General features: G+C 29.0%; 12 non-coding genes across 12 annotated transcripts; all 12 read left to right on the top strand.

Annotated features, from left to right (window-relative positions):
* Window positions 1-2,469: 2,469 nt before the first annotated feature.
* Window positions 2,470-2,540, top strand: TRNAR-CCU (transfer RNA arginine (anticodon CCU)). The gene has a single exon. It is a non-coding gene; the product is annotated as a tRNA-Arg (tRNA).
* Window positions 2,541-7,395: 4,855 nt separating this feature from the next.
* On the top strand, window positions 7,396-7,466 carry TRNAG-CCC (transfer RNA glycine (anticodon CCC)). The gene has a single exon. It is a non-coding gene; the product is annotated as a tRNA-Gly (tRNA).
* A 1,003-nt stretch (window positions 7,467-8,469) lies between these two features.
* On the top strand, window positions 8,470-8,540 carry TRNAG-CCC (transfer RNA glycine (anticodon CCC)). Its single transcript has one exon. It is a non-coding gene; the product is annotated as a tRNA-Gly (tRNA).
* Window positions 8,541-10,105: 1,565 nt separating this feature from the next.
* On the top strand, window positions 10,106-10,176 carry TRNAG-CCC (transfer RNA glycine (anticodon CCC)). The gene has a single exon. It is a non-coding gene; the product is annotated as a tRNA-Gly (tRNA).
* A 1,997-nt stretch (window positions 10,177-12,173) lies between these two features.
* TRNAG-CCC (transfer RNA glycine (anticodon CCC)) lies at window positions 12,174-12,244 on the top strand. Its single transcript has one exon. It is a non-coding gene; the product is annotated as a tRNA-Gly (tRNA).
* Window positions 12,245-13,247: 1,003 nt separating this feature from the next.
* Window positions 13,248-13,318, top strand: TRNAG-CCC (transfer RNA glycine (anticodon CCC)). Its single transcript has one exon. It is a non-coding gene; the product is annotated as a tRNA-Gly (tRNA).
* A 1,571-nt stretch (window positions 13,319-14,889) lies between these two features.
* On the top strand, window positions 14,890-14,960 carry TRNAG-CCC (transfer RNA glycine (anticodon CCC)). The gene has a single exon. It is a non-coding gene; the product is annotated as a tRNA-Gly (tRNA).
* A 1,997-nt stretch (window positions 14,961-16,957) lies between these two features.
* On the top strand, window positions 16,958-17,028 carry TRNAG-CCC (transfer RNA glycine (anticodon CCC)). Its single transcript has one exon. It is a non-coding gene; the product is annotated as a tRNA-Gly (tRNA).
* A 1,570-nt stretch (window positions 17,029-18,598) lies between these two features.
* Window positions 18,599-18,669, top strand: TRNAG-CCC (transfer RNA glycine (anticodon CCC)). The gene has a single exon. It is a non-coding gene; the product is annotated as a tRNA-Gly (tRNA).
* A 2,068-nt stretch (window positions 18,670-20,737) lies between these two features.
* TRNAR-CCU (transfer RNA arginine (anticodon CCU)) lies at window positions 20,738-20,808 on the top strand. Its single transcript has one exon. It is a non-coding gene; the product is annotated as a tRNA-Arg (tRNA).
* A 2,139-nt stretch (window positions 20,809-22,947) lies between these two features.
* TRNAG-CCC (transfer RNA glycine (anticodon CCC)) lies at window positions 22,948-23,018 on the top strand. The gene has a single exon. It is a non-coding gene; the product is annotated as a tRNA-Gly (tRNA).
* Window positions 23,019-25,158: 2,140 nt separating this feature from the next.
* TRNAG-CCC (transfer RNA glycine (anticodon CCC)) lies at window positions 25,159-25,229 on the top strand. Its single transcript has one exon. It is a non-coding gene; the product is annotated as a tRNA-Gly (tRNA).
* Window positions 25,230-25,867: the final 638 nt, after the last annotated feature.

Below are 25,867 nucleotides of genomic sequence, written 5' to 3'. Positions count from 1 at the left end.
TATCTATCAAACTAATATAAAATGTATTAGTCTAAAAACAATTTAACATGACATATAACCTACGTGACCTACAAGATGACTGGATGCACCACATTGTAGTTAAATATGGTAGTAATACTTTCTTTATACTTAGAAAATGTGTTTACTTGTGACACTAACTTTAAGATCTCATAGCTTTTTTCTGCTGACAATAACATTTATTAATAAACTGAATCTGCATAACAAATTCATTAGCACAACTTTTTTGACAAATAAATACATCCATGGATCAAAGAAATATTTTTCTTAATTAGGGAAAGCTATGCAGCAGTGCAATTAGTAAATTTTCAATAAAAAAGATATTCATGTCACATAGTTTTGAATATACATCTATTTTCTTGTAGAGCATTACAAACCAGCAGCGTTAGTAGTGTAGGGGTATCATGCAAGATTCCCATTCTTGCGACCTGGGTTCAACTACCAGCTAGCGCGGAAAAAAATATGTTTTAAATCTTATATTAGGTATCAAACTAATATGAAATGTATTAGTCTTAAAACATTTTAACATGACATGTATCCTACATGATGACTGGATGCACCACATTGTAGTTAAATATGGCAGTAATACTTTATACTTAGAAAATTTGTTTGCTTGTGACACTAACTTTAAGATCTCATAGCTTTTTTCTGCTGACAATAACATTTATTAATAATACATCCATGGAGCAAAGAAATATTTTTCTTAATTAGGGAAAGCTATGCAGCAGTGCAATTAGTAAATTTTCAATTAAAAAGATGTTCATGTCACACAGTTTTGAATATACATCTATTTTCTTGTAGAGCCCTATATGTCAGCAGCGCTACTAGTGTAGGGGTATCATGCAAGAGTCTCATTCTTGCGACCTGTGTTAGAGTACTGGCTAGCGCAGAAAAAACACATTTTAAATCTTATATTAGGTATCAAACTAATATGAAATGTATTAGTCTTAAAACATTTTAAGAGATTATATTTAAAATGTTATACTATCTATCAAACTAATAAGAAATGTATTAGTCTAAAAACAATTTAACATGACATATAACCTACATGACCTACAAGATGACTGGATGCACCACATTGTAGTTAAATATGGCAGTAATACTTTGTTTATAATTAGAACATTTGTTTACTTGTGACACTAACTTTAAGATCTCATAGCTTTTTTCTGCTGACTATAACTTTTATTAATAAACTGAATCTGCATAAAAAAATTCATTAGCACAACTTTTTTGACAAATAAATACATCCATGGAGCAAAGAAATATTTTTCTTAATTAGGGAAAGCTATGCAGCAGTGCAATTAGTAAATTTTCAATTAAAAAGATATTCATGTCACATAGTTTTGAATATACATCTATTTTCTTGTGGAGCATTATAAACCAGCAGCGTTAGTAGTGTAGGGGTATCATGCAAGATTCCCATTCTTGCGACCTGCGTTTGAGTCCCGGCTAGAGCAGAAAAAAATATATTTTAAATCTTATATTAGGTATCAAACTAATATGAAATGTATTAGTCTTAAAAATTTTAAAAGATTATATTTAAAATGTTATACTATCTATCAAACTAATATGAAATGTATTAGTCTAAAAACTATTTAACATGACATGTATCCTACATGATGACTGGATGCAAAACATTGTAGTTAAATATGGCAGTAATACTTTATACTTAGAAAATTTGTTTGCTTGTGACACTAACTTTAAGATCTCATAGCTTTTTTTTCTGCTGACAATAACATTTATTAATAATACATCCACGGAGCAAAGAAATATTTTTCTTAATTAGGGAAAGCTATGCAGCAGTGCAATTAGTAAATTTTCAATTAAAAAGATATTCATGTCACACAGTTTTGAATATACATCTATTTTCTTGTAGAGCCCTATATGTCAGCAGCGCTACTAGTGTAGGGGTATCATGCAAGAGTCTCATTCTTGCGACCTGTGTTCGAGTACCGGCTAGCACAGAAAAAACACATTTTAAATCTTATATTAGGTATCAAACTTATATGAAATGTGTTAGTCTTAAAACATTTTAAGAGATTATATTTAAAATGTTATACTATCTATCAAACTAATAAGAAATGTATTAGTCTAAAAACAATTTAACATGACATATAACCTACAAGATGACTGGATGCACCACATTGTAGTTAAATATGGCAGTAATACTTTCTTTATACTTAGAACATTTGTTTACTTGTGACACTAACTTTAAGATCTCATAGCTTTTTTCTGCTGACAATAACATTTATTAATAAACTGAATCTGCATAACAAATTCATTAGCACAACTTTTTTGACAAATAAATACATCCATGGATCAAAGAAATATTTTTCTTAATTAGGGAAAGCTATGCAGCAGTGCAATTAGTAAATTTTCAATTAAAAAGATATTCATGTCACATAGTTTTGAATATACATCTATTTTCTTGTGGAGCATTACAAACCAGCAGCGTTAGTAATGTAGGGGTATCATGCAAGATTCCTATTCTTGCGACCTGGGTTCAAATCCCGGCTAGCGCAGAAAAAAATACATTTTAAATCTTATATTAGGTATCAAACTAATATGAAATGTATTAGTCTTAAAACATTTTAAGAGATTATATTTAAAATGTTATACTATCTATCAAACTAATAAGAAATTTATTAGTCTAAAAACAATTTAACATGACATATAACCTACATGACCTACAAGATGACTGGATGCACCACATTGTAGTTAAATATGGCAGTAATACTTTCTTTATACTTAGAACATTTGTTTACTTGTGACACTAACTTTAAGATCTCATAGCTTTTTTCTGCTGACAATAACATTTATTAATAAACTGAATCTGCATAACAAATTCATTAGCACAACTTTTTTGACAAATAAATACATCCATGGATCAAAGAAATATTTTTCTTAATTAGGGAAAGCTATGCAGCAGTGCAATTAGTAAATTTTCAATAAAAAAGATATTCATGTCACATAGTTTTGAATATACATCTATTTTCTTGTGGAGCATTACAAACCAGCAGCGTTAGTAGTGTAGGGGTATAATGCAAGATTCCGATTCTTGCGACCTGGGTTCAAATACCAGCTAGCGCAGAAAAAAATACGTTTTAAATCTTATATTAGGTATCAAACTAATATGAAATGTATTAGTCTTAAAACATTTTAAGAGATTATATTTAAAATGTTATACTATCTATCAAACTAATATGAAATGTATTAGTCTAAAAACTATTTAACATGACATGTATCCTACATGATGACTGGATGCACCACATTGTAGTTAAATATGGCAGTAATACTTTATACTTAGAAAATTTGTTTGCTTGTGACACTAACTTTAAGATCTCATAGTTTTTTTTCTGCTGACAATAACATTTATTAATAATACATCCATGGAGCAAAGAAATATTTTTCTTAATTAGGGAAAGCTATGCAGCAGTGCAATTAGTAAATTTTCAATTAAAAAGATATTCATGTCACACAGTTTAGAATATACATCTATTTTCTTGTAGAGCCCTATATGTCAGCAGCGCTACTAGTGTAGGGGTATCATGCAAGAGTCTCATTCTTGCGATCTGTGTTCGAGTACCGGCTAGCGCAGAAAAAACACATTTTAAATCTTATATTAGGTATCAAACTAATATGAAATGTATTAGTCTTAAAACATTTTAAGAGATGATATTTAAAATGTTATACTATCTATCAAACTAATATAAAATGTATTAGTCTAAAAACAATTTAACATGACATATAACCTACGTAACCTACAAGATGACTGGATGCACCACATTGTAGTTAAATATGGCAGTAATACTTTCTTTATACTTAGAACATTTGTTTACTTGTGACATTAACTTTAAGATCTCATAGCTTTTTTCTGCTGAAAAATAACATTTATTAATAAACTGAATCTGCATAACAAATTCATTAGCACAACTTTTTTGACAAATAAATACATCCATGGATAAAAGAAATATTTTTCTTAATTAGGGAAAGCTATGCAGCAGTGCAATTAGTAAATTTTCAATTAAAAAGATATTCATGTCACATAGTTTTGAATATACATCTATTTTCTTGTGGAGCCCTATAAGCCAGCAGCGCTACTAGTGTAGGGGTATCATGCAAGAGTACCATTCTTGTGACCTTTGTTCGAGTACCGGCTAGTGCAGAAAAAACACATTTTAAATCTTATATTAGGTATCAAACTAATATGAAATGTATTAGTCTTAAAACATTTTAAGAGATTATATTTAAAATGTTATACTATCTATCAAACTAATATAAAATGTATTAGTCTAAAAACAATTTAACATGACATATAACCTACGTAACCTACAAGATGACTGGATGCACCACATTGTAGTTAAATATGGTAGTAATACTTTCTTTATACTTAGAAAATGTGTTTACTTGTGACACTAACTTTAAGATCTCATAGCTTTTTTCTGCTGACAATAACATTTATTAATAAACTGAATCTGCATAACAAATTCATTAGCACAAATTTTTTGACAAATAAATACATCCATGGATCAAAGAAATATTTTTCTTAATTAGGGAAAGCTATGCAGCAGTGCAATTAGTAAATTTTCAATAAAAAAGATATTCATGTCACATAGTTTTGAATATACATCTATTTTCTTGTGGAGCATTACAAACCAGCAGCATTAGTAGTGTAGGGGTATCATGCAAGATTCCCATTCTTGCGACCTGGGTTCAAATATCAGCTAGCGCGGAAAAAAATACATTTTAAATCTTATATTAGGTATCAAACTAATATGAAATGTATTAGTCTTAAAACATTTTAAGAGATTATATTTAAAATGTTATACTATCTATCAAACTAATAAGAAATTTATTAGTCTAAAAACAATTTAACATGACATATAACCTACATGACCTACAAGATGACTGGATGCACCACATTGTAGTTAAATATGGCAGTAATACTTTCTTTATACTTAGAACATTTGTTTACTTGTGACACTAACTTTAAGATCTCATAGCTTTTTTCTGCTGACAATAACATTTATTAATAAACTGAATCTGCATAACAAATTCATTAGCACAACTTTTTTGACAAATAAATACATCCATGGATCAAAGAAATATTTTTCTTAATTAGGGAAAGCTATGCAGCAGTGCAATTAGTAAATTTTCAATAAAAAAGATATTCATGTCACATAGTTTTGAATATACATCTATTTTCTTGTGGAGCATTACAAACCAGCAGCGTTAGTAGTGTAGGGGTATAATGCAAGATTCCGATTCTTGCGACCTGGGTTCAAATACCAGCTAGCGCAGAAAAAAATACGTTTTAAATCTTATATTAGGTATCAAACTAATATGAAATGTATTAGTCTTAAAACATTTTAAGAGATTATATTTAAAATGTTATACTATCTATCAAACTAATATGAAATGTATTAGTCTAAAAACTATTTAACATGACATGTATCCTACATGATGACTGGATGCACCACATTGTAGTTAAATATGGCAGTAATACTTTATACTTAGAAAATTTGTTTGCTTGTGACACTAACTTTAAGATCTCATAGTTTTTTTTCTGCTGACAATAACATTTATTAATAATACATCCATGGAGCAAAGAAATATTTTTCTTAATTAGGGAAAGCTATGCAGCAGTGCAATTAGTAAATTTTCAATTAAAAAGATATTCATGTCACACAGTTTAGAATATACATCTATTTTCTTGTAGAGCCCTATATGTCAGCAGCGCTACTAGTGTAGGGGTATCATGCAAGAGTCTCATTCTTGCGATCTGTGTTCGAGTACCGGCTAGCGCAGAAAAAACACATTTTAAATCTTATATTAGGTATCAAACTAATATGAAATGTATTAGTCTTAAAACATTTTAAGAGATTATATTTAAAATGTTATACTATCTATCAAACTAATATGAAATGTATTAGTCTAAAAACTATTTAACATGACATGTATCCTACATGATGACTGGATGCACCACATTGTAGTTAAATATGGCAGTAATACTTTATACTTAGAAAATTTGTTTGCTTGTGACACTAACTTTAAGATCTCATAGTTTTTTTTCTGCTGACAATAACATTTATTAATAATACATCCATGGAGCAAAGAAATATTTTTCTTAATTAGGGAAAGCTATGCAGCAGTGCAATTAGTAAATTTTCAATTAAAAAGATATTCATGTCACACAGTTTAGAATATACATCTATTTTCTTGTAGAGCCCTATATGTCAGCAGCGCTACTAGTGTAGGGGTATCATGCAAGAGTCTCATTCTTGCGATCTGTGTTCGAGTACCGGCTAGCGCAGAAAAAACACATTTTAAATCTTATATTAGGTATCAAACTAATATGAAATGTATTAGTCTTAAAACATTTTAAGAGATGATATTTAAAATGTTATACTATCTATCAAACTAATATAAAATGTATTAGTCTAAAAACAATTTAACATGACATATAACCTACGTAACCTACAAGATGACTGGATGCACCACATTGTAGTTAAATATGGCAGTAATACTTTCTTTATACTTAGAACATTTGTTTACTTGTGACATTAACTTTAAGATCTCATAGCTTTTTTCTGCTGAAAAATAACATTTATTAATAAACTGAATCTGCATAACAAATTCATTAGCACAACTTTTTTGACAAATAAATACATCCATGGATAAAAGAAATATTTTTCTTAATTAGGGAAAGCTATGCAGCAGTGCAATTAGTAAATTTTCAATTAAAAAGATATTCATGTCACATAGTTTTGAATATACATCTATTTTCTTGTGGAGCCCTATAAGCCAGCAGCGCTACTAGTGTAGGGGTATCATGCAAGAGTACCATTCTTGTGACCTTTGTTCGAGTACCGGCTAGTGCAGAAAAAACACATTTTAAATCTTATATTAGGTATCAAACTAATATGAAATGTATTAGTCTTAAAACATTTTAAGAGATTATATTTAAAATGTTATACTATCTATCAAACTAATATAAAATATATTAGTCTAAAAACAATTTAACATGACATATAACCTACGTAACCTACAAGATGACTGGATGCACCACATTGTAGTTAAATATGGTAGTAATACTTTCTTTATACTTAGAAAATGTGTTTACTTGTGACACTAACTTTAAGATCTCATAGCTTTTTTCTGCTGACAATAACATTTATTAATAAACTGAATCTGCATAACAAATTCATTAGCACAAATTTTTTGACAAATAAATACATCCATGGATCAAAGAAATATTTTTCTTAATTAGGGAAAGCTATGCAGCAGTGCAATTAGTAAATTTTCTATAAAAAAGATATTCATGTCACATAGTTTTGAATATACATCTATTTTCTTGTGGAGCATTACAAACCAGCAGCGTTAGTAGTGTAGGGGTATCATGCAAGATTCCCATTCTTGCGACCTGGGTTCAAATACCAGCTAGCGCGGAAAAAAATACATTTTAAATCTTATATTAGGTATCAAACTAATATGAAATGTATTAGTCTTAAAACATTTTAAGAGATTATATTTAAAATGTTATACTATCTATCAAACTAATATGAAATGTATTAGTCTAAAAACTATTTAACATGACATGTATCCTACATGATGACTGGATGCACCACATTGTAGTTAAATATGGCAGTAATACTTTATACTTAGAAAATTTGTTTACTTGTGACACTAACTTTAAGATCTCATAGCTTTTTTTCTGCTGACAATAACATTTATTAATAATACATCCATGGAGCAAAGAAATATTTTTCTTAATTAGGGAAAGCTATGCAGCAGTGCAATTAGTAAATTTTCAATTAAAAAGATATTCATGTCACACAGTTTTGAATATACATCTATTTTCTTGTAGAGCCCTATATGTCAGCAGCGCTACTAGTGTAGGGGTATCATGCAAGAGTCTCATTCTTGCGATCTGTGTTCGAGTACCGGCTAGTGCAGAAAAAACACATTTTAAATCTTATATTAGGTATCAAACTAATATGAAATGTATTAGTCTTAAAACATTTTAAGAGATTATATTTAAAATGTTATACTATCTATCAAACTAATATAAAATGTATTAGTCTAAAAACAATTTAACATGACATATAACCTACGTGACCTACAAGATGACTGGATGCACCACATTGTAGTTAAATATGGTAGTAATACTTTCTTTATACTTAGAAAATGTGTTTACTTGTGACACTAACTTTAAGATCTCATAGCTTTTTTCTGCTGACAATAACATTTATTAATAAACTGAATCTGCATAACAAATTCATTAGCACAAATTTTTTGACAAATAAATACATCCATGGATCAAAGAAATATTTTTCTTAATTAGGGAAAGCTATGCAGCAGTGCAATTAGTAAATTTTCAATAAAAAAGATATTCATGTCACATAGTTTTGAATATACATCTATTTTCTTGTAGAGCATTACAAACCAGCAGCGTTAGTAGTGTAGGGGTATCATGCAAGATTCCCATTCTTGCGACCTGGGTTCAAATACCAGCTAGCGCGGAAAAAAATACATTTTAAATCTTATATTAGGTATCAAACTAATATGAAATGTATTAGTCTTAAAACATTTTAAGAGATTATATTTAAAATGTTATACTATCTATCAAACTAATATGAAATGTATTAGTCTAAAAACTATTTAACATGACATGTATCCTACATGATGACTGGATGCACCACATTGTAGTTAAATATGGCAGTAATACTTTATACTTAGAAAATTTGTTTGCTTGTGACACTAACTTTAAGATCTCATAGCTTTTTTTCTGCTGACAATAACATTTATTAATAATACATCCATGGAGCAAAGAAATATTTTTCTTAATTAGGGAAAGCTATGCAGCAGTGCAATTAGTAAATTTTCAATTAAAAAGATATTCATGTCACACAGTTTTGAATATACATCTATTTTCTTGTAGAGCCCTATAAGCCAGCAGCGCTACTAATGTAGGGGTATCATGCAAGAGTCTCATTCTTGCGACCTGTGTTCGAGTACCGGCTAGCGCAGAAAAAACACATTTTAAAACTTATATTAGATATCAAACTAATATGAAATGTATTAGTCTTAAAACATTTTAAGAGATTATATTTAAAATGTTATACTATCTATCAAACTAATAAGAAATGTATTAGTCTAAAAACAATTTAACATGACATATAACCTACATGACCTACAAGATGACTGGATGCACCACATTGTAGTTAAATATGGCAGTAATACTTTCTTTATACTTAGAACATTTGTTTACTTGTGACACTTACTTTAAGATCTCATAGCTTTTTTCTGCTGACAATAACATTTATTAATAAACTGAATCTGCATAACAAATTCATTAGCACAACTTTTTTGACAAATAAATACATCCATGGATCAAAGAAATATTTTTCTTAATTAGGGAAAGCTATGCAGCAGTGCAATTAGTAAATTTTCAATTAAAAAGATATTCATGTCACATAGTTTTGAATATACATCTATTTTCTTGTGGAGCCCTATAAGCCAGCAGCGCTACTAGTGTAGGGGTATCATGCAAGAGTACCATTCTTGTGACCTTTGTTCGAGTACCGGCTAGTGCAGAAAAAACACATTTTAAATCTTATATTAGGTATCAAACTAATATGAAATGTATTAGTCTTAAAACATTTTAAGAGATTATATTTAAAATGTTATACTATCTATCAAACTAATATAAAATGTATTAGTCTAAAAACAATTTAACATGACATATAACCTACGTGACCTACAAGATGACTGGATGCACCACATTGTAGTTAAATATGGTAGTAATACTTTCTTTATACTTAGAAAATGTGTTTTCTTGTGACACTAACTTTAAGATCTCATAGCTTTTTTCTGCTGACAATAACATTTATTAATAAACTGAATCTGCATAACAAATTCATTAGCACAACTTTTTTGACAAATAAATACATCCATGGATCAAATAAATATTTTTCTTAATTAGGGAAAGTGCAGTGCAATTAGTAAATTTTCAATAAAAAAAGATATTCATGTCACATAGTTTTGAATATACATCTATTTTCTTGAAGAGCATTACAAACCAGCAGCGTTAGTAGTGTAGGGGTATCATGCAAGATTCCCATTCTTGCGACCTGGGTTCAAATACCAGCTAGCGCGGAAAAAAATACGTTTAAAATCTTATATTAGGTATCAAACTAATATGAAATGTATTAGTCTTAAAACATTTTAACATGACATGTATCCTACATGATGACTGGATGCACCACATTGTAGTTAAATATGGCAGTAATACTTTATACTTAGAAAATTTGTTTGCTTGTGACACTAACTTTAAGATCTCATAGCTTTTTTCTGCTGACAATAACATTTATTAATAATACATCCATGGAGCAAAGAAATATTTTTCTTAATTAGGGAAAGCTATGCAGCAGTGCAATTAGTAAATTTTCAATTAAAAAGATATTCATGTCACACAGTTTTGAATATACATCTATTTTCTTGTAGAGCCCTATATGTCAGCAGCGCTACTAGTGTAGGGGTATCATGCAAGAGTCTCATTCTTGCGACCTGTGTTCGAGTACCGGCTAGCGCAAAAAAAACACATTTTAAATCTTATATTAGGTATCAAACTAATATGAAATGTATTAGTCTTAAAACATTTTAAGAGATTATATTTAAAATGTTATACTATATATCAAACTAATAAGAAATGTATTAGTCTAAAAACAATTTAACATGACATATAACCTACATGACCTACAAGATGACTGGATGCACCACATTGTAGTTAAATATGGCAGTAATACTTTCTTTATACTTAGAACATTTGTTTACTTGTGACACTAACTTTAAGATCTCATAGCTTTTTTCTGCTGACAATAACATTTATTAATAAACTGAATCTGCATAAAAAAATTCATTAGCACAACTTTTTTGACAAATAAATACATCCATGGAGCAAAGAAATATTTTTCTTAATTAGGGAAAGCTATGCAGCAGTGCAATTAGTAAATTTTCAATTAAAAAGATATTCATGTCACATAGTTTTGAATATACATCTATTTTCTTGTGGAGCATTATAAACCAGCAGCGTTAGTAGTGTAGGGGTATCATGCAAGATTCCCATTCTTGCGACCTGCGTTTGAGTCCCGGCTAGAGCAGAAAAAAATATATTTTAAATCTTATATTAGGTATCAAACTAATATGAAATGTATTAGTCTTAAAAATTTTAAGAGATTATATTTAAAATGTTATACTATCTATCAAACTAATATGAAATGTATTAGTCTATAAACTATTTAACATGACATGTATCCTACATGATGACTGGATGCACCACATTGTAGTTAAATATGGCAGTAATACTTTATACTTAGAAAATTTGTTTGCTTGTGACACTAACTTTAAGATCTCATAGCTTTTTTTCTGCTGACAATAACATTTATTAATAATACATCCATGGAGCAAAGAAATATGTTTCTTAATTAGGGAAAGCTATGCAGCAGTGCAATTAGTAAATTTTCAATTAAAAAGATATTCATGTCACATAGTTTTGAATATACATCTATTTTCTTGTAGAGCCCTATATGTCAGCAGCACTACTAGTGTAGGGGTATCATGCAAGAGTCTCATTCTTGCGACCTGTGTTCGAGTACCGGCTAGCGCAGAAAAAACACATTTTAAATCTTATATTAGGTATCAAACTAATATGAAATGTATTAGTCTTAAAACATTTTAAGAGATTATATTTAAAATGTTATACTATCTATCAAACTAATAAGAAATGTATTAGTCTAAAAACAATTTAACATGACATATAACCTACAAGATGACTGGATGCACCACATTGTAGTTAAATATGGCAGTAATACTTTCTTTATACTTAGAACATTTGTTTACTTGTGACACTAACTTTAAGATCTCATAGCTTTTTTCTGCTGACAATAACATTTATTAATAAACTGAATCTGCATAACAAATTCATTAGCACAAATTTTTTGACAAATAAATACATCCATGGATCAAAGAAATATTTTTCTTAATTAGGGAAAGCTATGCAGCAGTGCAATTAGTAAATTTTCAATAACAAAGATATTCATGTCACATAGTTTTGAATATACATCTATTTTCTTGTGGAGCATTACAAACCAGCAGCGTTAGTAGTGTAGGGGTATCATGCAAGATTCCCATTCTTGCGACCTGAGTTCAAATCCCGGCTAGCGCATAAAAAAATACATTTTAAATCTTATATTAGGTATCAAACTAATTTGAAATGTATTAGTCTTAAAACATTTTAAGAGATTATATTTAAAATGTTATACTATCTATCAAACTAATATGAAATGTATTAGTCTAAAAACTATTTAACATGACATGTATCCTACATGATGACTGGATGCACCACATTGTAGTTAAATATGGCAGTAATACTTTATACTTAGAAAATTTGTTTACTTGTGACACTAACTTTAAGATCTCATAGCTTTTTTTCTGCTGACAATAACATTTATTAATAATACATCCATGGAGCAAAGAAATATTTTTCTTAATTAGGGAAAGCTATGCAGCAGTGCAATTAGTAAATTTTCAATTAAAAAGATATTCATGTCACACAGTTTTGAATATACATCTATTTTCTTGTAGAGCCCTATATGTCAGCAGCGCTACTAGTGTAGGGGTATCATGCAAGAGTCTCATTCTTGCGATCTGTGTTCGAGTACCGGCTAGTGCAGAAAAAACACATTTTAAATCTTATATTAGGTATCAAACTAATATGAAATGTATTAGTCTTAAAACATTTTAAGAGATTATATTTAAAATGTTATACTATCTATCAAACTAATATAAAATGTATTAGTCTAAAAACAATTTAACATGACATATAACCTACGTGACCTACAAGATGACTGGATGCACCACATTGTAGTTAAATATGGTAGTAATACTTTCTTTATACTTAGAAAATGTGTTTACTTGTGACACTAACTTTAAGATCTCATAGCTTTTTTCTGCTGACAATAACATTTATTAATAAACTGAATCTGCATAACAAATTCATTAGCACAAATTTTTTGACAAATAAATACATCCATGGATCAAAGAAATATTTTTCTTAATTAGGGAAAGCTATGCAGCAGTGCAATTAGTAAATTTTCAATAAAAAAGATATTCATGTCACATAGTTTTGAATATACATCTATTTTCTTGTAGAGCATTACAAACCAGCAGCGTTAGTAGTGTAGGGGTATCATGCAAGATTCCCATTCTTGCGACCTGGGTTCAAATACCAGCTAGCGCGGAAAAAAATACATTTTAAATCTTATATTAGGTATCAAACTAATATGAAATGTATTAGTCTTAAAACATTTTAAGAGATTATATTTAAAATGTTATACTATCTATCAAACTAATATGAAATGTATTAGTCTAAAAACTATTTAACATGACATGTATCCTACATGATGACTGGATGCACCACATTGTAGTTAAATATGGCAGTAATACTTTATACTTAGAAAATTTGTTTGCTTGTGACACTAACTTTAAGATCTCATAGCTTTTTTTCTGCTGACAATAACATTTATTAATAATACATCCATGGAGCAAAGAAATATTTTTCTTAATTAGGGAAAGCTATGCAGCAGTGCAATTAGTAAATTTTCAATTAAAAAGATATTCATGTCACACAGTTTTGAATATACATCTATTTTCTTGTAGAGCCCTATAAGCCAGCAGCGCTACTAATGTAGGGGTATCATGCAAGAGTCTCATTCTTGCGACCTGTGTTCGAGTACCGGCTAGCGCAGAAAAAACACATTTTAAAACTTATATTAGATATCAAACTAATATGAAATGTATTAGTCTTAAAACATTTTAAGAGATTATATTTAAAATGTTATACTATCTATCAAACTAATAAGAAATGTATTAGTCTAAAAACAATTTAACATGACATATAACCTACATGACCTACAAGATGACTGGATGCACCACATTGTAGTTAAATATGGCAGTAATACTTTCTTTATACTTAGAACATTTGTTTACTTGTGACACTTACTTTAAGATCTCATAGCTTTTTTCTGCTGACAATAACATTTATTAATAAACTGAATCTGCATAACAAATTCATTAGCACAACTTTTTTGACAAATAAATACATCCATGGATCAAAGAAATATTTTTCTTAATTAGGGAAAGCTATGCAGCAGTGCAATTAGTAAATTTTCAATTAAAAAGATATTCATGTCACATAGTTTTGAATATACATCTATTTTCTTGTGGAGCCCTATAAGCCAGCAGCGCTACTAGTGTAGGGGTATCATGCAAGAGTACCATTCTTGTGACCTTTGTTCGAGTACCGGCTAGCGCAGAAAAAACACATTTTAAATCTTATATTAGGTATCAAACTAATATGAAATGTATTAGTCTTAAAACATTTTAAGAGATTATATTTAAAATGTTATACTATCTATCAAACTAATATAAAATGTATTAGTCTAAAAACAATTTAACATGACATATAACCTACGTGACCTACAAGATGACTGGATGCACCACATTGTAGTTAAATATGGTAGTAATACTTTCTTTATACTTAGAAAATGTGTTTACTTGTGACACTAACTTTAAGATCTCATAGCTTTTTTCTGCTGACAATAACATTTATTAATAAACTGAATCTGCATAACAAATTCATTAGCACAACTTTTTTGACAAATAAATACATCCATGGATCAAATAAATATTTTTCTTAATTAGGGAAAGCTATGCAGCAGTGCAATTAGTAAATTTTCAATAAAAAAAGATATTCATGTCACATAGTTTTGAATATACATCTATTTTCTTGAAGAGCATTACAAACCAGCAGCGTTAGTAGTGTAGGGGTATCATGCAAGATTCCCATTCTTGCGACCTGGGTTCAAATACCAGCTAGCGCGGAAAAAAATACGTTTAAAATCTTATATTAGGTATCAAACTAATATGAAATGTATTAGTCTTAAAACATTTTAACATGACATGTATCCTACATGATGACTGGATGCACCACATTGTAGTTAAATATGGCAGTAATACTTTATACTTAGAAAATTTGTTTGCTTGTGACACTAACTTTAAGATCTCATAGCTTTTTTCTGCTGACAATAACATTTATTAATAATACATCCATGGAGCAAAGAAATATTTTTCTTAATTAGGGAAAGCTATGCAGCAGTGCAATTAGTAAATTTTCAATTAAAAAGATATTCATGTCACACAGTTTTGAATATACATCTATTTTCTTGTAGAGCCCTATATGTCAGCAGCGCTACTAGTGTAGGGGTATCATGCAAGAGTCTCATTCTTGCGACCTGTGTTCGAGTACCGGCTAGTGCAGAAAAAACACATTTTAAATCTTATATTAGGTATCAAACTAATATGAAATGTATTAGTCTTAAAACATTTTAAGAGATTATATTTAAAATGTTATACTATATATCAAACTAATAAGAAATGTATTAGTCTAAAAACAATTTAACATGACATATAACCTACATGATCTACAAGATGACTGGATGCACCACATTGTAGTTAAATATGGCAGTAATACTTTCTTTATACTTAGAACATTTGTTTACTTGTGACACTAACTTTAAGATCTCATAGCTTTTTTCTGCTGACAATAACATTTATTAATAAACTGAATCTGCATAAAAAAATTCATTAGCACAACTTTTTTGACAAATAAATACATCCATGGAGCAAAGAAATATTTTTCTTAATTAGGGAAAGCTATGCAGCAGTGCAATTAGTAAATTTTCAATTAAAAAGATATTCATGTCACATAGTTTTGAATATACATCTATTTTCTTGTGGAGCATTATAAACCAGCAGCGTTAGTAGTGTAGGGGTATCATGCAAGATTCCCATTCTTGCGACCTGAGTTCAAATCCCGGCTAGAGCAGAAAAAAATATATTTTAAATCTTATATTAGGTATCAAACTAATATGAAATGTATTAGTCTTAAAAATTTTAAGAGATTATATTTAAAATGTTATACTATCTATCAAACTAATATGAAATGTATTAGTCTATAAACTATTTAACATGACATGTATCCTACATGATGACTGGATGCACCACATTGTAGTTAAATATGGCAGTAATACTTTATACTTAGAAAATTTGTTTGCTTGTGACACTAACTTTAAGATCTCATAGCTTTTTTTCTGCTGACAATAACATTTATTAATAATACATCCATGGAGCAAAGAAATATGTTTCTTAATTAGGGAAAGCTATGCAGCAGTGCAATTAGTAAATTTTCAATTAAAAAGATATTCATGTCACATAGTTTTGAATATACATCTATTTTCTTGTAGAGCCCTATATGTCAGCAGCACTACTAGTGTAGGGGTATCATGCAAGAGTCTCATTCTTGCGACCTGTGTTCGAGTACCGGCTAGCGCAGAAAAAACACATTTTAAATCTTATATTAGGTATCAAACTAATATGAAATGTATTAGTCTTAAAACATTTTAAGAGATTATATTTAAAATGTTATACTATCTATCAAACTAATAAGAAATGTATTAGTCTAAAAACAATTTAACATGACATATAACCTACAAGATGACTGGATGCACCACATTGTAGTTAAATATGGCAGTAATACTTTCTTTATACTTAGAACATTTGTTTACTTGTGACACTAACTTTAAGATCTCATAGCTTTTTTCTGCTGACAATAACATTTATTAATAAACTGAATCTGCATAACAAATTCATTAGTACAAATTTTTTGACAAATAAATACATCCATGGATCAAATAAATATTTTTCTTAATTAGGGAAAGCTATGCAGCAGTGCAATTAGTAAATTTTCAATAACAAAGATATTCATGTCACATAGTTTTGAATATACATCTATTTTCTTGTGGAGCATTACAAACCAGCAGCGTTAGTAGTGTAGGGGTATCATGCAAGATTCCCATTCTTGCGACCTGAGTTCAAATCCCGGCTAGCGCATAAAAAAATACATTTTAAATCTTACATTAGGTATCAAACTAATTTGAAATGTATTAGTCTTAAAACATTTTAAGAGATTATATTTAAAATGTTATACTATCTATCAAACTAATATGAAATGTATTAGTCTAAAAACTATTTAACATGACATGTATCCTACATGATGACTGGATGCACCACATTGTAGTTAAATATGGCAGTAATACTTTATACTTAGAAAATTTGTTTGCTTGTGACACTAACTTTAAGATCTCATAGCTTTTTTTCTGCTGACAATAACATTTATTAATAATACATCCATGGAGCAAAGCAATATGTTTCTTAATTAGGGAAAGCTATGCAGCAGTGCAATTAGTAAATTTTCAATTAAAAAGATATTCATGTCACATAGTTTTGAATATACATCTATTTTCTTGTAGAGCCCTATATGTCAGCAGCGCTACTAGTGTAGGGGTATCATGCAAGAGTCTCATTCTTGCGACCTCTGTTCGAGTACCGGCTAGCGCAGAAAAAACACATTTTAAATCTTATATTAAGTATCAAACTAATATGAAATGTATTAGTCTTAAAACATTTTAAGAGACTATATTTAAAATGTTATACTATCTATCAAACTAATAAGAAATGTATTAGTCTAAAAACAATTTAACATGACATATAACCTACATGACCTACAAGATGACTGGATGCACCACATTGTAGTTAAATATGGCAGTAATACTTTCTTTATACTTAGAACATTTGTTTACTTGTGACACTAACTTTAAGATCTCATAGCTTTTTTCTGCTGACAATAACATTTATTAATAAACTGAATCTGCATAACAAATTCATTAGCACAACTTTTTTGACAAATAAATACATCCATGGATCCAAGAAATATTTTTCTTAATTAGGGAAAGCTATGCAGCAGTGCAATTAGTAAATTTTCAATTAAAAAGATATTCATGTCACATAGTTTTGAATATACAGCTATTTTCTTGTGGAGCCCTATAAGCCAGCAGCGCTACTAGTGTAGGGGTATCATGCAAGAGTACCATTCTTGTGACCTTTGTTCGAGTACCGGCTAGTGCAGAAAAAACACATTTGAAATCTTATATTAGGTATCAAACTAATATAAAATGTATTAGTCTTAAAACATTTTAAGAGATTATATTTAAAATGTTATACTATCTATCAAACTAATATAAAATGTATTAGTCTAAAAACAATTTAACATGACATATAACCTACGTGACCTACAAGATGACTGGATGCACCACATTGTAGTTAAATATGGTAGTAATACTTTCTTTATACTTAGAAATGTGTTTACTTGTGACACTAACTTTAAGATCTCATAGCTTTTTTCTGCTGACAATAACATTTATTAATAAACTGAATCTGCATAACAAATTCATTAGCACAACTTTATTTAACAAATAAATACATCCATGGAGCAAAGAAATATTTTTCTTAATTAGGGAAAGCTATGCAGCAGTGCATTTAGTAAATTTTCAATTAAAAAGATATTCATGTCACATAGTTTTGAATATACATCTATTTTCTTGTGGAGCATTACAAACCAGCAGCATTAGTAGTGTAGGGGTATCATGCAAGATTCCCGTTCTTGCGACCCGGGTTCAAATCCCGGCTAGCGCAGAAAAAAATACATTTTAAATCTTATATTAGGTATCAAACTAATATGAAATGTATTAGTCTTAAAACATTTTAAGAGATTATATTTAAAATGTTATACTATCTATCAAACTAATATGAAATGTATTAGTCTAAAAACTATTTAACATGACATGTATCCTACATGATGACTGGATGCACCACATTGTAGTTAAATATGGCAGTAATACTTTATACTTAGAAAATTTGTTTGCTTGTGACACTAACTTTAAGATCTCATAGCTTTTTTCTGCTGACAATAACATTTATTAATAATACATCCATGGAGCAAAGAAATATTTTTCTTAATTAGGGAAAGCTATGCAGCAGTGCAGTTAGTAAATTTTCAATTTTAAAGATATTCATGGCACACAGTTATGAATATACATCTATTTTCTTGTAGAGCCCTATATGTCAGCAGCGATACTAGTGTAGAGGTATCATGCAAGAGTCTCATTCTTGCAACCTGTGTTCGAGTACCGGCTAGCGCAGAAAAAACACATTTTAAATCTTATATTAGGTATCAAACTAATATGAAATGTATTAGTCTTAAAACATTTTAAGAGATTATATTTAAAATGTTATACTATCTATCAAACTAATAAGAAATGTATTAGTCTAAAAACAATTTAACATGACATATAACCTACATGACCTACAAGATGACTGGATGCACCACATTGTAGTTAAATATGGCAGTAATACTTTCTTTATACTTAGAACATTTGTTTACTTGTGACACTAACTTTAAGATCTCATAGCTTTTTTCTGCTGACTATAACATTTATTAATAAACTGAATCTGCATAAAAAAATTCATTAGCACAACTTTTTTGACAAATAAATACATCCATGGAGCAAAGAAATATTTTTCTTAATTAGGGAAAGCTATGCAGCAGTGCAATTAGTAAATTTTCAATTAAAAAGATATTCATGTCACATAGTTTTGAATATACATCTATTTTCTTGTGGAGCATTATAAACCAGCAGCGTTAGTAGTGTAGGGGTATCATGCAAGATTCCCATTCTTGCGACCTGCATTTGAGTCCCGGCTAGAGCAGAAAAAAATATATTTTAAATCTTATATTAGGTATCAAACTAATATGAAATGTATTAGTCTTAAAAATTTTAAAAGATTATATTTAAAATGTTATACTATCTATCAAACTAATATGAAATGTATTAGTCTAAAAACTATTTAACATGACATGTATCCTACATGATGACTGGATGCAAAACATTGTAGTTAAATATGGCAGTAATACTTTATACTTAGAAAATTTGTTTGCTTGTGACACTAACTTTAAGATCTCATAGCTTTTTTTTCTGCTGACAATAACATTTATTAATAATACATCCACGGAGCAAAGAAATATTTTTCTTAATTAGGGAAAGCTATGCAGCAGTGCAATTAGTAAATTTTCAATTAAAAAGATATTCATGTCACACAGTTTTGAATATACATCTATTTTCTTGTAGAGCCCTATATGTCAGCAGCGCTACTAGTGTAGGGGTATCATGCAAGAGTCTCATTCTTGCGACCTGTGTTCGAGTACCGGCTAGCACAGAAAAAACACATTTTAAATCTTATATTAGGTATCAAACTTATATGAAATGTGTTAGTCTTAAAACATTTTAAGAGATTATATTTAAAATGTTATACTATCTATCAAACTAATAAGAAATGTATTAGTCTAAAAACAATTTAACATGACATATAACCTACAAGATGACTGGATGCACCACATTGTAGTTAAATATGGCAGTAATACTTTCTTTATACTTAGAACATTTGTTTACTTGTGACACTAACTTTAAGATCTCATAGCTTTTTTCTGCTGACAATAACATTTATTAATAAACTGAATCTGCATAACAAATTCATTAGCACAACTTTTTTGACAAATAAATACATCCATGGATCAAAGAAATATTTTTCTTAATTAGGGAAAGCTATGCAGCAGTGCAATTAGTAAATTTTCAATTAAAAAGATATTCATGTCACATAGTTTTGAATATACATCTATTTTCTTGTGGAGCATTACAAACCAGCAGCGTTAGTAATGTAGGGGTATCATGCAAGATTCCTATTCTTGCGACCTGGGTTCAAATCCCGGCTAGCGCAGAAAAAAATAAATTTTAAATCTTATATTAGGTATCAAACTAATATGAAATGTATTAGTCTTAAAACATTTTAAGAGATTATATTTAAAATGTTATACTATCTATCAAACTAATAAGAAATTTATTAGTCTAAAAACAATTTAACATGACATATAACCTACATGACCTACAAGATGACTGGATGCACCACATTGTAGTTAAATATGGCAGTAATACTTTCTTTATACTTAGAACATTTGTTTACTTGTGACACTAACTTTAAGATCTCATAGCTTTTTTCTGCTGACAATAACATTTATTAATAAACTGAATCTGCATAACAAATTCATTAGCACAACTTTTTTGACAAATAAATACATCCATGGATCAAAGAAATATTTTTCTTAATTAGGGAAAGCTATGCAGCAGTGCAATTAGTAAATTTTCAATAAAAAAGATATTCATGTCACATAGTTTTGAATATACATCTATTTTCTTGTGGAGCATTACAAACCAGCAGCGTTAGTAGTGTAGGGGTATAATGCAAGATTCCGATTCTTGCGACCTGGGTTCAAATACCAGCTAGCGCAGAAAAAAATACGTTTTAAATCTTATATTAGGTATCAAACTAATATGAAATGTATTAGTCTTAAAACATTTTAAGAGATTATATTTAAAATGTTATACTATCTATCAAACTAATATGAAATGTATTAGTCTAAAAACTATTTAACATGACATGTATCCTACATGATGACTGGATGCACCACATTGTAGTTAAATATGGCAGTAATACTTTATACTTAGAAAATTTGTTTGCTTGTGACACTAACTTTAAGATCTCATAGTTTTTTTTCTGCTGACAATAACATTTATTAATAATACATCCATGGAGCAAAGAAATATTTTTCTTAATTAGGGAAAGCTATGCAGCAGTGCAATTAGTAAATTTTCAATTAAAAAGATATTCATGTCACACAGTTTAGAATATACATCTATTTTCTTGTAGAGCCCTATATGTCAGCAGCGCTACTAGTGTAGGGGTATCATGCAAGAGTCTCATTCTTGCGATCTGTGTTCGAGTACCGGCTAGCGCAGAAAAAACACATTTTAAATCTTATATTAGGTATCAAACTAATATGAAATGTATTAGTCTTAAAACATTTTAAGAGATGATATTTAAAATGTTATACTATCTATCAAACTAATATAAAATGTATTAGTCTAAAAACAATTTAACATGACATATAACCTACGTAACCTACAAGATGACTGGATGCACCACATTGTAGTTAAATATGGCAGTAATACTTTCTTTATACTTAGAACATTTGTTTACTTGTGACATTAACTTTAAGATCTCATAGCTTTTTTCTGCTGAAAAATAACATTTATTAATAAACTGAATCTGCATAACAAATTCATTAGCACAACTTTTTTGACAAATAAATACATCCATGGATAAAAGAAATATTTTTCTTAATTAGGGAAAGCTATGCAGCAGTGCAATTAGTAAATTTTCAATTAAAAAGATATTCATGTCACATAGTTTTGAATATACATCTATTTTCTTGTGGAGCCCTATAAGCCAGCAGCGCTACTAGTGTAGGGGTATCATGCAAGAGTACCATTCTTGTGACCTTTGTTCGAGTACCGGCTAGTGCAGAAAAAACACATTTTAAATCTTATATTAGGTATCAAACTAATATGAAATGTATTAGTCTTAAAACATTTTAAGAGATTATATTTAAAATGTTATACTATCTATCAAACTAATATAAAATGTATTAGTCTAAAAACAATTTAACATGACATATAACCTACGTAACCTACAAGATGACTGGATGCACCACATTGTAGTTAAATATGGTAGTAATACTTTCTTTATACTTAGAAAATGTGTTTACTTGTGACACTAACTTTAAGATCTCATAGCTTTTTTCTGCTGACAATAACATTTATTAATAAACTGAATCTGCATAACAAATTCATTAGCACAAATTTTTTGACAAATAAATACATCCATGGATCAAAGAAATATTTTTCTTAATTAGGGAAAGCTATGCAGCAGTGCAATTAGTAAATTTTCAATAAAAAAGATATTCATGTCACATAGTTTTGAATATACATCTATTTTCTTATGGAGCATTACAAACCAGCAGCGTTAGTAGTGTAGGGGTATCATGCAAGATTCCCATTCTTGCGACCTGGGTTCAAATACCAGCTAGCGCGGAAAAAAATACATTTTAAATCTTATATTAGGTATCAAACTAATATGAAATGTATTAGTCTTAAAACATTTTAAGAGATTATATTTAAAATGTTATACTATCTATCAAACTAATAAGAAATTTATTAGTCTAAAAACAATTTAACATGACATATAACCTACATGACCTACAAGATGACTGGATGCACCACATTGTAGTTAAATATGGCAGTAATACTTTCTTTATACTTAGAACATTTGTTTACTTGTGACACTAACTTTAAGATCTCATAGCTTTTTTCTGCTGACAATAACATTTATTAATAAACTGAATCTGCATAACAAATTCATTAGCACAACTTTTTTGACAAATAAATACATCCATGGATCAAAGAAATATTTTTCTTAATTAGGGAAAGCTATGCAGCAGTGCAATTAGTAAATTTTCAATAAAAAAGATATTCATGTCACATAGTTTTGAATATACATCTATTTTCTTGTGGAGCATTACAAACCAGCAGCGTTAGTAGTGTAGGGGTATAATGCAAGATTCCGATTCTTGCGACCTGGGTTCAAATACCAGCTAGCGCAGAAAAAAATACGTTTTAAATCTTATATTAGGTATCAAACTAATATGAAATGTATTAGTCTTAAAACATTTTAAGAGATTATATTTAAAATGTTATACTATCTATCAAACTAATATGAAATGTATTAGTCTAAAAACTATTTAACATGACATGTATCCTACATGATGACTGGATGCACCACATTGTAGTTAAATATGGCAGTAATACTTTATACTTAGAAAATTTGTTTGCTTGTGACACTAACTTTAAGATCTCATAGTTTTTTTTCTGCTGACAATAACATTTATTAATAATACATCCATGGAGCAAAGAAATATTTTTCTTAATTAGGGAAAGCTATGCAGCAGTGCAATTAGTAAATTTTCAATTAAAAAGATATTCATGTCACACAGTTTAGAATATACATCTATTTTCTTGTAGAGCCCTATATGTCAGCAGCGCTACTAGTGTAGGGGTATCATGCAAGAGTCTCATTCTTGCGATCTGTGTTCGAGTACCGGCTAGCGCAGAAAAAACACATTTTAAATCTTATATTAGGTATCAAACTAATATGAAATGTATTAGTCTTAAAACATTTTAAGAGATGATATTTAAAATGTTATACTATCTATCAAACTAATATAAAATGTATTAGTCTAAAAACAATTTAACATGACATATAACCTACGTAACCTACAAGATGACTGGATGCACCACATTGTAGTTAAATATGGCAGTAATACTTTCTTTATACTTAGAACATTTGTTTACTTGTGACATTAACTTTAAGATCTCATAGCTTTTTTCTGCTGAAAAATAACATTTATTAATAAACTGAATCTGCATAACAAATTCATTAGCACAACTTTTTTGACAAATAAATACATCCATGGATAAAAGAAATATTTTTCTTAATTAGGGAAAGCTATGCAGCAGTGCAATTAGTAAATTTTCAATTAAAAAGATATTCATGTCACATAGTTTTGAATATACATCTATTTTCTTGTGGAGCCCTATAAGCCAGCAGCGCTACTAGTGTAGGGGTATCATGCAAGAGTACCATTCTTGTGACCTTTGTTCGAGTACCGGCTAGTGCAGAAAAAAACACATTTTAAATCTTATATTAGGTATCAAACTAATATGAAATGTATTAGTCTTAAAACATTTTAAGAGATTATATTTAAAATGTTATACTATCTATCAAACTAATATAAAATATATTAGTCTAAAAACAATTTAACATGACATATAACCTACGTAACCTACAAGATGACTGGATGCACCACATTGTAGTTAAATATGGTAGTAATACTTTCTTTATACTTAGAAAATGTGTTTACTTGTGACACTAACTTTAAGATCTCATAGCTTTTTTCTGCTGACAATAACATTTATTAATAAACTGAATCTGCATAACAAATTCATTAGCACAAATTTTTTGACAAATAAATACATCCATGGATCAAAGAAATATTTTTCTTAATTAGGGAAAGCTATGCAGCAGTGCAATTAGTAAATTTTCAATAAAAAAGATATTCATGTCACATAGTTTTGAATATACATCTATTTTCTTGTGGAGCATTACAAACCAGCAGCGTTAGTAGTGTAGGGGTATCATGCAAGATTCCCATTCTTGCGACCTGGGTTCAAATACCAGCTAGCGCGGAAAAAAATACATTTTAAATCTTATATTAGGTATCAAACTAATATGAAATGTATTAGTCTTAAAACATTTTAAGAGATTATATTTAAAATGTTATACTATCTATCAAACTAATATGAAATGTATTAGTCTAAAAACTATTTAACATGACATGTATCCTACATGATGACTGGATGCACCACATTGTAGTTAAATATGGCAGTAATACTTTATACTTAGAAAATTTGTTTACTTGTGACACTAACTTTAAGATCTCATAGCTTTTTTTCTGCTGACAATAACATTTATTAATAATACATCCATGGAGCAAAGAAATATTTTTCTTAATTAGGGAAAGCTATGCAGCAGTGCAATTAGTAAATTTTCAATTAAAAAGATATTCATGTCACACAGTTTTGAATATACATCTATTTTCTTGTAGAGCCCTATATGTCAGCAGCGCTACTAGTGTAGGGGTATCATGCAAGAGTCTCATTCTTGCGATCTGTGTTCGAGTACCGGCTAGTGCAGAAAAAACACATTTTAAATCTTATATTAGGTATCAAACTAATATGAAATGTATTAGTCTTAAAACATTTTAAGAGATTATATTTAAAATGTTATACTATCTATCAAACTAATATAAAATGTATTAGTCTAA

This window comes from Pseudophryne corroboree, chromosome 3 (genome assembly GCF_028390025.1).
Source record: "Pseudophryne corroboree isolate aPseCor3 chromosome 3, aPseCor3.hap2, whole genome shotgun sequence".
Classification (NCBI taxonomy): domain Eukaryota; kingdom Metazoa; phylum Chordata; class Amphibia; order Anura; family Myobatrachidae; genus Pseudophryne; species Pseudophryne corroboree.
Note: the sequence above shows the minus strand (reverse complement) of the source record. Positions and strands in the feature narration are given on the sequence as shown.